Here is a 14,676-nt window from a genome sequence, read left to right as displayed (position 1 = left end):
TGATCACGTTCCTAGATCTGCTGGCAATGCCCCTACTTATACAGCCCAAAATGCCGTTAGCCTTCTTGGCAACAAGAGCACATTGTTGACTCATATCCAGCTTCTTGTCCACTGTAATCCCTGTGGAACAGGGCGAACAGTGGAGAGGCCAAGAGAGGGAGTTTGACTGGGATCTGTCCGAGAGGAGGTATGCTAAGTGCTGCATAGCATGTCTGGCATTTCTGATTGACTGAGCCTATCCCATGTGCTCAAGAGACTCAGGAAGGCCAGCAGAAGCCATTTTGAATGGTGGGAAAATGTGATGTTTTTAAACCAATCCAAAGAAAACCCTAGTGAGTTATTTTTCCTGTATATGAGATTTTAAACACTTCCAGCAGAGCTGAGCAAATAATATGTAATGAATAATTTTTTCAACAAGTGTTCCTTCTTTTCCTGTTTGGAGAATGTCCACAAACAGCTCTCAGTTTTTTTAAAAATTATCTGTTCAAAATTATTGGACTACATTTTCATGAATTTCCATTAGTTTATGCCTTGCTTTTTGAGCTGGGTTGCTCAGGTGTGATTGGGCTTCTAAATTTCTGTACCCTTCTGAGATGATTATAACTCTAAATTAGGTTTCTGGTGGGAATAGTCACTCTAGCAAATTTAAAATTCAAAGCACAGAAGAAGGATGTTCTTGTAGATACTCAGGCACTGAACTGTGCCTCAAGAGACTAAGGTTCTGTTCCCACTTCTACCACACACTTCCTTGGGAAAGTCACATAATCTATCAGTTCTCTGACTGGAAAATGGGGAGAATGCTACTGCCCTGCCACTTTAAGATGTTTCCAGAAATTACATCCTGTGTGTAATCTGTTTCACAAGCTCAAGGTAGATAGCCAACTCCTCTTTTTTCACCCTCCCCCTCATTTTAGGTGTAAGACTTCAAAAAACTGGGCCAAATTGGTACATACAGTGCATGACAAACCAGACTGTTCACATGCCCTTTTCTTGCACACAAACTAGATTTTTCTGAATTCAAATTAAATTAATCCCCCCGCCCCCAAGAAAGGAGAAAGCTTCTGTCTGAAATTTCACCAACCCCATATTTCCATGAAAGGAGATTTCCACATTTTTTCATGCTTTCCTTTGAGAAAAAAACATCAAGCAGCCTCCTGAAATTTCCCAGTGAAGTAAAATGTTGGAGATTCAGTAACAACCAGGGAAAAAAACAGTAAATATTCTAATGAAAACTTTTCCACAGCTCTAATAAAAAGAGCCTTTCCCAGTACTGTCATCATTGTACTGAATGAGCATACTAACAGCATGGTGAGAGTATTTACATTCAATGTTGTCATTATCTGCTGTGCTTGAGGCAGATCTCAATATATTCCAATACAAAGAGCTTCTCTAGCAATATTGCCAAAATGAGTTACTGTAGCAACATGCTGGAGACGTAGGCTTACATCATTCAAAGCATCTCGGCAACATGAAGGAGCGGGAGAAGGACACTGCCCAACTCCCACAAAGAATAATTATCTTAAAACATTAACTAACGAGCACAGATATTTTAGCAGCAATGATTACAAGGTACCAGGTACAGGAACGCCACTCTCTAATCCCTGAGCCAGCTTCTGACTGGCACATCACGGGAATTTTATCTTGGTGGTTGACTTCAGTGTCGGCCCAGGGCAGAATATGACCGAAAATGTACATACATTATTTGTTTACGGCAAGTCACACATTTCAATTTATTTTTTTATTTACCACTGCAGCATGGATTAATAGAGGGAAAAACCCTAAAGCCTGAAATATGACAGACATAACCTTCAGTATGTTGCTTCAGTCAAGCATTTGGCTTAACAACCTTGTTAATGTCTGTCTACTACATTATATGTTGCATCAGTATCCAAATCTCTCATTTTCTTGGCACAAATTTTATATGAAAGAACTTAAGAATAACTTTCTGCTTTTTTTTTTTTTAGAACCACTTCTGTCTCTGCATTGATTTAATTGCCTTAGCACATCACAAGTGACACCAGTAGGGCTACCACCTTTCCAGCAAAAAACATCCTCAGACAAATGCAGTAGTATGCTGCTTTTATTGATAAGGCCATCTGAACACAAAACCCAATGGTACTCTCTGGAGCATGCAAAATTTGGAACTGCAGGATCTGAAACTCAGCAGAAAGGCTAACAAAACAGCTAGACCATATAAAGGTAGTGGATGAATATGCATTTTACTGGGCCAGTGCCAGCTGTGAACTTGGAAAACCAACTACTGAACATCACCACCACCAGAGGCCTATTTTTCTATCGCCATTTTCTCTCTTACTCTCTGTACCAACTTGAAAGAGCCCAAGATGTATTGCAGAAATAACAAATAAAGGGGAGCTATAACAGGTGTTAGGCCTGGAAGCACTGCTTTATTTCACCACCTGTATCTATCTAATTCTAACCAAAATATCTGTGAAGAAAGGGAGAGAATTTAATAGGTACGTGAAATGGGGCTGAGAACAGTGGCCCTAATTCAATCACCAAGTTTGTTAAAAGATGGCTACATGCCAATGGATTACTCTCCCCGTACAGCAACTGTGGGAGTTACTTATATTCCATTATTGTGGCTGACGCTGGCTAGCTAGCAAAGGCAACTTTAAACACCTGTGTATCAGATATCAACAGCCATATATGTTTCAACCTCCAGCCCCCAAAATGTGCCAGTCAGAGTTGGTTGGGAGGGGATCCCAATGAAAATGAACAGCCTGATTCTGAACTCAGTGAGAATGGTAAACACCAAGGTTACTCCACTGAGGCCAACAGAACTTCTCCTGGCATGTTGCAATGTGACAGTTAAATCAGGCCTTCACAATAAAATAGATCTTCCCTTCTTGCTTTATTCTTTACAGTGCTTCTGTGTTGGATTCTGATGACAGGAAAAATTAATGCAGTTATTTTCATGCATACTCCTTGAATATCAAAGACATGATCCACCTACTTAGGATTTGATTATGGCTCACATTATCTGATTAACTACTGTAGGGTGACCAGATGACCCAATTTAATAGGGACAGTCCCTATATTTGGGGCTTTGTCTTAAATAAGCACCTATTACCCCTCGCCCCCAGTCCCGATATTTCACACTTGCCATCTAGTCACCCTAAACTAATGTCTATTAGTCTCCATGTGCCTGACTGGATGTTAATACACCTCTACCCCGATATAACGCTGTCCGTGGGAGCCAAAAAAATCTTACTGCGTTATAGGTGAAACCACATTATATCGAACTTGCTTTGATCCACCGGAGTGCGCAGCGCCGCCCCCCCAGAGCGCTGCTTTACCGCGTTATATCCAAATTCGTGTTATATCAGGTGGCGTTATATCAAGGTAGTGGTTACTGTAATACAAGCAAATCTGACAATGCAATACAGGTACTAGAAATGTGCAGGATTATTTACTCAAGGAGCCTCTAAAAAGGGTAAATAGTAGAAAAATCTCAATGTTAGAGTAATTTATCTCATATGTAAGGAAATAATATGGGAGGGGAAGATACCAAAATTAACTACCACTTGAAACAGGACAAACAGTTTTCTTTGTTTATTTTAGATGGGTTATTGTGTTGATTCTTATTTCAACCCCTCCCTGAACAGCAGTGTGAATGATGTGCAAGAAGTGGCATTTTAAATAAGAATTTTGTTAACATTTCACACAACAAAACTTGTGATGAATACTCTTACAAAAAAAGAAGCTGAAATGTTAAGGCAAAAATTACTTCAGAAAGAAAGATAATTTCAGAATGAATTTGAGGTTAGGGAACTGTGGTAAAGGTTTTCCCAAGAATGCTCATTTGAATGTTTAAGCACATTTCAATTCAACCATGTTTCTGACCCTTTTGTGTTCATCTTCCAAGATCACTTGAGAAAACAAGCTTAACTAGTATGAACATTCAGAAAAAGCTACAATTTTAAGATCATATGCTTAACTATTCACCAAGACCAAATTATGGATTATACAGGACACTGTAAAATAGGCAGTTCATGCTGTCTTGGTCAGCTTGACAAGTCACCCAGTCAGTGAACAGCAATGATACTACACGACTTAAGTAAGTAAAAGCCAACCTAATGTGGATTGTGAATATATGTAATCAATGATCTGACGATAGAGAGTTATTTGCTGAAGAAATTTGTGAATAAAGAATCAACAGGAGAATTTTGCAGAGACACAGAGAGGACAACTCATAAACAGAAAGAACGGGAAATATGCTGAATAATATTGTCAGGAGTTACTCCCTCTGCTCTGGAATGAAAGCTGTTTTACCTCAGTTTATGACTGTAAATCCAAACATGATGGCTGCCATTAAAAAGACAGCCTTTAGAAACGCCAAATGCCCACCTAGCCCCATTCAACCGTTATCCCAGTTCACACTGAGGATCTGCCCTCTGAGTCCATCTATTCAGTTATGCAAAATCGGGGAAGATGAGGATGCCCAATAACTGGATGAAGACTAGACATTGAAAATTCAGACAGCAAGACACAGGCAATTAAAAATGGATGTGCCTGCCCTGTGCCCAGTACACTTCCAGCAATATTGTATAATGGCCAGTATGCTTAATAACAAATGCTTAGAGCAGAAAATAGGCAGCATTCTGGCTTAGCAGGTCTTTGCAGAACTTAAAAAAGAAACCATCTTTTTAAAGTGTACTCTAGTTTTAAAGTGTGTGGCCTGTAGCTTGTAGGATACTAGGTTAATCCACTGTGACACAGCAGGGGTTGTCAAAGCTGATCCAGAGCAACAGCCTGAAGTGTGGGCCTGTTGTATTTTCTAATCTCTTTGGCTGGAGTGGGTTTTTTGAAAGCCGAAAAGGAAGATGAAAGTCTAAAAAAACCATCCAACTGCTTCTGTTTAAATAATGCTTTTGATCTTAAACTGCTGCCATTTAGTCAAAGCAGGGCTCAGAGAGGGGCTGGAACATGCTGAAAGCATGAAACTCTCATAGGAGAGAGATAGAAACAGGGGGAGTAAGAGAGAGAAAGGGAGCAGGGGGAGGTTGATCTAATGAGCACGTAAAAAGGAGTCTTCCAGTCAGCAGGCAGCCTGAAATGTGATCTCCAATATATACAATGGCATTTTTATTTAATGGCCCTGGCAAACACTATAAAAAGGAGTGAAACTGCTTCAGAGGTAGCTCCTGAGAAGGGGGCAATGGAGAGGAATTAGCCTCCCTACTTTTTCTTTCGCACTAATCTGTTTGTATAGTTGCGGGATGAGAGACTGCTGAATTGAGCTGCATTAGCACTGTACCCTTATTTTGGGTGGTTAACACTCTGACTTTTATGTGGCGGGAGCTGCCCACTAGAGGCCTGATCCAAAGCTGACTGAAGTCAATGGGAGCCTTTCCACTGACATCAATGTGTTTTGAATCTGGGCTTGACTCCACCTACCATGTTAATGATACCAATATAGCTAGAACCAGAATAAGCACCTTTAGACAGATATAGCAAGGTCCACCCTGGGAGGTTGTATGGCTTTAGCTATAGGGGTGCAGTTAAAGTGGTGAACACCCTCCCTCCCGCAAATGTGGATGCAATTATGAGTTTATTCCCATATGGTAAGGAGAAAAAGTTATACCAGTATATGGCACCTTAATTACAGTCTGGTATATTACAATTGCATCCATGCTAGGGCTTGTATGAGCATAATTATACCTGTGTAAGAAAAAAAGTCACACTCCTACCAGTACAATTTTCAAGTGTAAAAACCAAATGAGTAGACAGCACTTGTCAACTACTGCAATCTAAACAGAAGAAAAAAATTCTTCCAGAACTAAAGCTACCATGAAGAACAGCATGCATAGATTTAGACATTTCAAATTGGGATTTTCATTCATTAAAACAATCTACTGCAGCTGAGAGCTTAGCACAGAACTGCAAGGCAGCAAGAGGATCAGATTATCACAATAAAGCTTTAGCAGTTTACCCCATAACTTCACACATGAAAATGTGTGATCTCCTTCTTAATCTTCTGTTTTCATGATAGCCTGGCATATTGTAACCAGGAGACTTCCCATATTTGCTTGGGAGATTAACCCTATTAATGGGGGGCTGGAGGGGGGGAGGACTAGATGGCTCAGGGGATTGGATAGTGAGATATTACTCATCTCTCTCACTTCTAGGTTATGTGCTGCAGTGCAGCCTAGGCCAATGGTGATCAAAATATGTTACTATTGGTGTGTGAAACAATAATACCTAGCTCTCATATAACACTTCTCATCAGTAGAAATCAAAATACCTCACAATCTTTAGACTCACAACACCCCTGTGAAGCAGGGCAGTGCTATGATCCCTATTTTACAGATGGGAACTGAGGCCTAGAGAGACTAAATGACTTGCCCAAGGTTACACAGAAAGTCTGTGGTGGATCCGGGAATTGAAGCTGGGTCGCCCTAGGCCTAGACCAGTGCCCCAACCCCTGGATTATCCACAGTGCTGGTTTTTATGAGCTGGTGTCCAGTATCAAACACCCACCGCTCATTAGGACTTTAGACAGTCTCAACATAAAGGCCAAAAACATGAATGGGCACGTAGCCCATTTGTTCCTCGAGGTGGTCCCTGCAGGTCTGGCTATTGAGGTGCACTAGCAGGTGGATGGAGGGACTTTTGCTCTGCTTCTCCCCATGTGGTACTTGTTCCTGGGATAAGATGACACTACTGTCTATCTGTCAGCTTTGAAAGGCACCAAATTCACTTAACTCTCCTAAAAGCATGTGTCTCTACTGTCTGGCTAGACTTCCAGCATTTAGTTCAGCTGTAACTGTTCTTGCTAAATCAGGTTATATCTCCATTTACAGCAGTGCTCCTACTGCCACACAAGTCCAGGGCTTTATAAATTTTTCACATGGATTTGGCAGCCCACAGTCACAACCTGTTGTTGGTTTTGCTCCTTGGGCTATGAATTTTGTTACACCCAGTTTAGGCAAAATCAGAAACATTTACATGCAGGCCTTAAAACAAACAAACAAAAACCAGTAACACTATATTGACTATATTGTAACATTCAGTTGCACTTCGTATGGCCTAGGGGTAATATGTATTTACATTTCAGTGTTCTCCATATGGCAATGTGCAATAGGGACAGAACTTCAAGTTACACTCACAAAATTCCTGTCATAAATGTTAAAGGACCATATCCTCACATTGCTCTTTTGCGTAGAGCTCATACTTATATCAGTGGGATTTCTATATATGGCTAGCGAACGGTATGTGATAAAGAAAGGCTCGTATCAAGACTTCTACAATGCTCACACTGTTTAGTTCAGGACCATCACCATACCAGGCCAGTCACTTAGTAACTTTTCTCCTCTTTAACTTTCAAAATATAATCCAATGACTATGAGTAGGAAAAAGTTACTCCTAAACTTGCTGTATAACATATGTTGTGTGTGATTGTTTAGGGCAAAGATGTTATGGATTAATCCTCCCCGCACCCCCACGCACACCCCAACAACAATTCTGACAATCCCATTTTCACCAGTTCAAGACATCTGTGACTTTATGACAATTCTCTTGGCTCCACTGGGAGACACTCAGAGGTTCAAAGTTAGCCTTGTTCCCACCCTTGAATTTTTCTTCAGGTTTTTATATATAGTTACTACAAAAGATTAAAGGGCAAAAACTTGGCCCCACTTTGGTCAATGGGAGTTTTGCCATTAACTTCAGTGAAGAGAGGACTGCACGCTAAGAATTATACCATGAGTAACTTTTCAACCTGTTACTCTTTGATGTGCAAAGTATAAATACAGACATATCCATTAAGAGGTGAAAAAGCTCACATGCACATTGCAAATGGTGTGAAACTACATGCTTCATACTAAGCTCAACATGCTAACAGAAGCTGTGTTATCTGACTATAAAGTAATTTAGGTTTGCACATGAAGCTTTATCATATGTTTGTTGATATAGACATCTTTATATATATTTTTAAAAGGTGCAAAATAATTTTAAAGCTACTATGAATGTCTGACTATCCCAAAGCCACATATTTTGCCTGAACACCGCAGGTGTGCACTATACAAGCAGTTAAAATGCAATGAGATGAGGGTGTGACCAGGGTTTAGAATGTGTAATATATTTGTCACAAGGGGAACTTGTGCATCTGTTGCATATTGTGGGACTGTACTTGTAGCTTTAAAAATATTTTAACAGATGGACATCTTTCCCCTTTAAAGACCATAAAAGGGCAAATTAAAGGGTCAAGGGTCTGATAGGGTCAATGGGTTGACAAGGGTGGGTTGGCTGAAATGTTTGCAGCAAATCACATGAAATCCAGCTGGTTTCAGGTTTCCTTAAACTCAGATCACATTCATGGAAAGATTTGCTATGAGATGCAAGTCTTTCAACTGTACCCTATCCCAGTCACAACCAAATCTGAGGACAGACTATGAGTGTGTCTCAAAATCATGATCATTTCATGACTTCAGAATGAAATCAGACCAAAAAAAAACCCCTAAACTATTCCGAGTGAGTTTTGGGTTCACTGGAATTTGAAACTCAAAACAAAATATTTGGGGTAAAAAACCCAGACAGATCAAAACCATAGAACATGGTTTCACAAGTCCCTGTGAAGTGAAACTGATAAATTTCACACAGCTTTCCTCACAAGCAGAAGTGGTGGCACTGAAGATGGTATGAAGGATGAACTGGAAGCATTGCTGTAAGTTTAGCAACTTCATGTTCTCTACTTGCTCAGACTTACGATCAAATCTACTAATGCCATTTTAAGATATTCCATTTTCATAGTGAATTCTGTATTTTACACTAATAAATATCTTGTACTTAAACCCGTAATTTATCCTGCTGTGACCAATGTGGAAGAAAAGTCATTTACTTTGAAGACTTTATATTGGCAACCCAGAAATTTCTAGCCTCATTTCCATCTCTAACTCCCAGTTTACCAGAGGCAAAGCTGCTGTATATGGTGATCTTCTAGGGGCTAGACAGATACTTGTTCAGACAAGTCTGAAGCTGTCAAATACATGGGAGATACCAAGTTACTACAGGCCTTTATGGGCATTCTATTAGTCTGCCACAGCTCCATATACATATTATATACACTCATAAGATCAGAAGGGAGGTGGTGGAGAGGGTATTAGTGTAATACATGCTTGTGGCTTGTCATAGGAACATAGGCATTGTTTGCTGAATTAGACCCGAGGTACATCTAGTCAAGTATCCTGGCTCTGACAGTGGCTAGCTCCAGAGAGGAAAGTGCAGTAATCCTTCAGAAGGCAATTTTAGAATAACCTGCCTATAAGGGAAAATTTCTTCCTACCCATCAATCAGTAGAGGTTGGCCTATGCTCTGAAACGTTTTTGTTTTGGTTTGGTTTGGTTTGTTTTTTGGGGGGGGGGGATGTTAATAACCCTTCCAAAGCTCCTGTTCTTTTAATAATTGCTATTTTAAGTCTGAATACTGTTATCCATATAAATGTCCAGTCCTTTTACAAATACTGCAAATTCTTGGCCCCAACAGTATCCTGTAGCAATGAGCTCCAGAGGCTAATGACACATTCTTTGAAAAATTATTTCTGGTATAGTGTCTGAGATACGAATGAATTTACATCCCCTTGAGGACTTGTTTCACAATGTGCTCCTCCTCACCATAAAGAGTAAGAACTGGATTTGTGTATGTAATTTTGAAAAAAAAAAAATCAGACCTCACTCTGAATAAACTTTTAGATTTTCAAACTGCAATACACAGAGTTGTATAAAATCTGAAGGCTTCAGCGAAGAGGTTGTGTGGTATGTCACTAGCTTTGACTGCACTTTGAAACCCTAGAGAATATTTTGTTAACATTCGGAGCCTTATGCTGGCACATTAATTACACCAGTAATTCCACGCAGGTTAATTGAAACCAAAATCCTACTTTGAGGCCTGCAGCCTCACAGTGAATACTGAGGGATTTGGTAGGACTCAAATTTAAAGTGCAGTTACGCTCAGTGATGTGTATACTGTACCTTTTTATTCAACACTGATTTGCTTTCCTATTAAGTCAGAGTTGTTTGCTTTACCAACTAGACTAGCTTCTCACCCCTTCAAAGATAATAAGATAAAGAGAATGCCTGCTTCTGCTTCACAATAAAATACTTAAATTTACCTTTCACCACCATGAACTTGCCAAAATCATAGGCCTATAAATGTCATTTAAAAATAAGCATATTGTTCTTATTATGGTCAATTAGTACTGAAACTTTGCTGTGTAGAACCAATATAGGACCACACATTGGCCACAGAGCCAGCACTAGGCATAAGCAGACTAAACAATGGCTTTAGAGCCCTGAGCGGCTGAAGGAGGCCCCTATTGGCTTTTATAAGTATGTGTTGTAGGGGAAGGGGGCCAAAAATATTCCTGCTTAAGGCCCCAAATGAGCTAGCATCACCTCTCATTGGCAATGAAACTGTATGATGCTCCTCCAGGTTTTAGATCTGTCAAAATAATGCAACTTCCCTTGCATTAATGTTGTATGTATTGGTAATATATATATCAGATATCTTTACTTCCCAATGGCCAAGTACCTCTGAGCTAGAGTCTGGTTCTCTGGTTGAAATGTAACCCAGAGGCACTGCTGGTGACAGGATAAAGAGTGAGACAATCTTGGGTATCTGTAAATCAGTCATATCCAGTGGCTTGTGAATCCTGGCTAACCCTGCCACCACAGCACATCACTTCTTTTAATGCTTGCTTAGACACTGAATTTAGTGTCCAGGCCCAGTATATGATCTTTCAGTCTTACTAAACCAGAGAATTAATCTTTTCTTTAAGATACTTTACCTGTTTCTTCACAGTGATTCCTGTGTTCTGGTTTCTCAGTGTTATCCAAGCCTTTTAAATAAACACACACACACAGTCACTCACTCGTGTGTGTGTGTGTGTGTGTGTGTGTGTGTATATACACATAGATATATAGATATATAAAATGAGTCTAACACAGAGGGGAGGCTGTGTAAATCAGACATTGTGTAAGCCTTTTCTTTTAGTACACCGTGGTTTTTATGAGATTCTTTAGCTCAACTTCCTTTTCACAAGATAGACTACTAACTCTGTAGTACTCTCACCCATTAACTTTGTGTTACAGCTCTGACAGTCTGCAAAGAACAGAAACTGTCTTTACCTCTCATCACCACTCAGTGGCAATGTGTTTTTTTTTTCTATTTTGAAAATATACAGTTGTTTTACTCACCCTTAAAAAAAGTCACTGACCTGGGCAAGAGGAGGAATAGAATTTTCCAAATTAATATTAATTTAAAGTCAGATGCTGTATATCTCTCAGAGGAAAAAATGCCTTTTCTATAGAGATATTCCCAATATTTACAATATATGAATCCTCTGAATAATGTACTGGGTTCTAGTGGGCTGATATCATCAACTGTCTTCATTTATTTCTTTCCCTTCTGAAAATTCTCTAAGGATCAACACCCCCACAGATGAGCCATGCAGTGATCAGCATTTGGGAAGGGAGCAAAATTTGGAATGGGAAACACATCTTAACACTTAAGAGGCCCCAAATATCAGCAGATTGTCTCTGAAGTCCATAAACTACTTTGTGGGTTGGATGCTATGCCATCCATCATCAGAGTTCTTTCTTTCTTTCTTTCTTTGCCATGCTTACAGGAAATGTTTGTTATAGTATTGGATGCTTCATACTGGAAATCAACTTTGCATGTGGATATTCTCACAAATGCACAATCCCCAAATGTATACATGCACCAAAACTATGTTAGAACTAAAAGTCCGATCATGGAAACACCAATAAGGATGGTGATTATTACCATGATTAGTACCCTTGACTGCAGTCAATGAGTGTGTTTATTTACACTGCTAAGTATAAGCCATGCCACATATATCATTCAACATCTAGATTCAAAGAGGGATATCAAGAAAGCTATTCAGGTAACCTGCCTTTATGATAGGTGTTGGAGGACATATTATACCACCATTAGTCCAAAATATTTTAGAGACAAATATTGAGATGAAAGGAAGTCTCATACTCTCTAACAAGAGAAGCTATTGAGTGAATCATAACCAGGGGATATGCATAATCTAGACTCAGATAATAGAGAATTTCTGATTAGACAGACTCTTTTGACCTGAGGAGAACTACTCACTTCCTGGATCCAACTGCAGGACAAGTCAGAGCTATGGACTTTAATGAGCAAAGATAAGCACATGCGTAAGTGTTTTCAAGAGCTGGGCCTTGACTGAAAATTATTTAGAGCAAGGCCAGTAAGGTTTTTGTACATTACTCAGAATAAAAGGGTCCCAATCTGGACACTACCATAATAAAAATTATAAGTAATAAGACAGCAGCAAGTCATGTACTTTTCTAAGAGAATTGCACCTACCCACAAGCTTTAAGTGCCTTAATTAAACAACAAAGAGACAAAATCCAGAAGCAACCTCTTCCATATATGTAAATAACTAGCCAGACCTCACAACAAAGGGAAGATGAGGAGATATAACCTACACTTCCAAAATATTCCATGCTACATGAATCTCCCTAAAAACCCCTACAGCAAGACTTGTGATTCTCTTTTTCATAACAGGCAAAATTATTAGGCCGCATTAGGGAATAGTAACTTTTTTTTTTATTGCAAGAATGTAAGGAAACAGCTTTAAAATTCCTATTTTATACATTATTTAACCACAAGAAATTCTGAGGGAATTGGTTTTCATGTTCTCTCTGCTCCAAAAATATCATTGCTGCAATCTCATTGATATAACCTCCATGGGATGTTTCTAGCAGTGAGAAAACCTTCACAATAATAGGGGGTTACACAGGAAGAACAGATCAGACACAGACTACAACATAAGAGCCTTGATGATATAATCCCATATTCGACAGAAAGATGGGTTGAGTGCTTTCTGCTGGCTGCAGTTTAGCAAGACTCTTAGGAGTACTCTTTCCTTATAATCCTGCCATCCACCCCAAACTTGCATTGAAATCATACAACTAGGAAAATAAGGCACTCATTAGAAGTAGTCCTGACAAACATTTTAATGTGTTCAGCATGCATGATGCTCCAGCAGAAGTTTCAATACAATCTTCATTTCTTTACCTAGTGGCACAAGGGAGGACCTGGTGTGGTGCGATAGAAAAAGGGCCATATCCTTTGTGGTGTACCACATTAAATTAATATGTCAGGCTTTCTACGTCTGTCACTGTTCACAGACGGTGAAACAATTGTTTTGCTTCCCCACTCCCCTCTTTTTTTCCCAATTTTCACATAGTATCACGCTAAAAAAGAGTTATGGATTTCCTTCTGAGAGGACTGCATGGACTGATAAAGTAAATTCATGGCAGAAAACAACTTGTTATTTTCCCTTTTACCTCATAATTTCACTTAAGAGAGAAAGTGCAATAAATTTTGGCGGGAAAAAAAAGACCATTTTGGACATTTTTAATGACTAGTCTGTGTAAACACTATTGAGAAATATGGGTGAGAACAATTCGTCCAGAGGAATGATTATTTTTCTTGCCCCGAGGCCCTAAACAGCACTTTTGTTAAGTATTTTAAATTGTCTGAAGTTCATTTAAGAAGAGGAAGAAGCAAAAAAAGCATGTTTGGGAAACTCTCATAGGCTTTCATGTTTAAATGCTTTATTCTTTGGTGATTATGAAACATTCACTTTCTAACTCAACTGAAGAACTGTTGCCCAAACTTTCCTAACGTACAGTTAGTGGGCCATTTTGATCTCACTTACTCTGGATATATATCAGAATAGCCGAGTCCATGCAACATCTAGAACAATGGGGTCCTGGTCCCAGACTGGTGTCCTAGGGGCTACGATAAGATAAATAATGACTAATAATACAGTTGGACACACTTGCCATGCACACAATTTGTTGGAGCTAAATTCTCTGCTAGTGTAAACTCGCACAGCTCCACTGCCTGTCATGGAGCTTCAGCAATTCATGCCTGCAAAGAATTTGGCCCTTGGTCTTTAGTGTTTTACAAGCTTCCCTGACACTACTTAAATATGGTGCCACGGTACAGCTCCTGTTGTCTCCAGAACTCTGCTACAGGCTGGCTGGGCATTAGTACTTCAAGCACTGCCCCACAGGGTTCACTCTTTATTACCTTATCAAATGAACAAAATTTCCTTAATAAGTCTTCCTGTACTGCAGATAAAATAGCAAACAAACATTTGGGTGAGTTAAAAAAAAAAAAGCTGACTAAATGCAGGAAGATCCTTCTTGTTATTCTACCAATATTGCTTCCTTTGCTTATTAGTAGCCCAAAGGAAATGCTAGTTCAGAGGGAGCCAGGGGAGCAGTTAGCAACTTCTTGCTAGAGCTCCAGTATCTCTACTGCACAGGCTAGAAGATGCTGTAAGAATGTGTGACTCATACAGCTCATCATGATTGAAAACTCGTCTGATGCCAGTAGAAATGTACTTAAAACCTTTCATTTGCAGGGTAAAAAGAGAGTGGCGATGACATTTTTCTTCTGTACATTAACCCTGTTTTCAAATCAAAGGGGCCCCACGCTGCAGCAGCAACAGGGTGCTTGCAATGTAGCTGGTTGTGACAAGGCAGCTGACAAGCCTTCCGCATTCCACAGCTTGCTTATTAATATGAATAACTAATGACTCACGCTGACACCACTGAGGCCGGGAAACTTTCTGTAATTGAAGAGTTATAA

At 39.6% G+C, this 14,676-nt stretch overlaps 1 protein-coding gene across 2 annotated transcripts in view; it reads right to left on the bottom strand.

The window, feature by feature from the left end:
• Nucleotides 1-14,676, bottom strand: part of RUNX1 (RUNX family transcription factor 1) — a 229,720-nt gene that overhangs the window by 195,125 nt on the left and 19,919 nt on the right. The window lies entirely within an intron of this gene.

The sequence above is a fragment of the Mauremys reevesii genome, linkage group 1 (assembly GCF_016161935.1).
Source record: "Mauremys reevesii isolate NIE-2019 linkage group 1, ASM1616193v1, whole genome shotgun sequence".
Classification (NCBI taxonomy): domain Eukaryota; kingdom Metazoa; phylum Chordata; order Testudines; family Geoemydidae; genus Mauremys; species Mauremys reevesii.
Note: the sequence above shows the minus strand (reverse complement) of the source record. Positions and strands in the feature narration are given on the sequence as shown.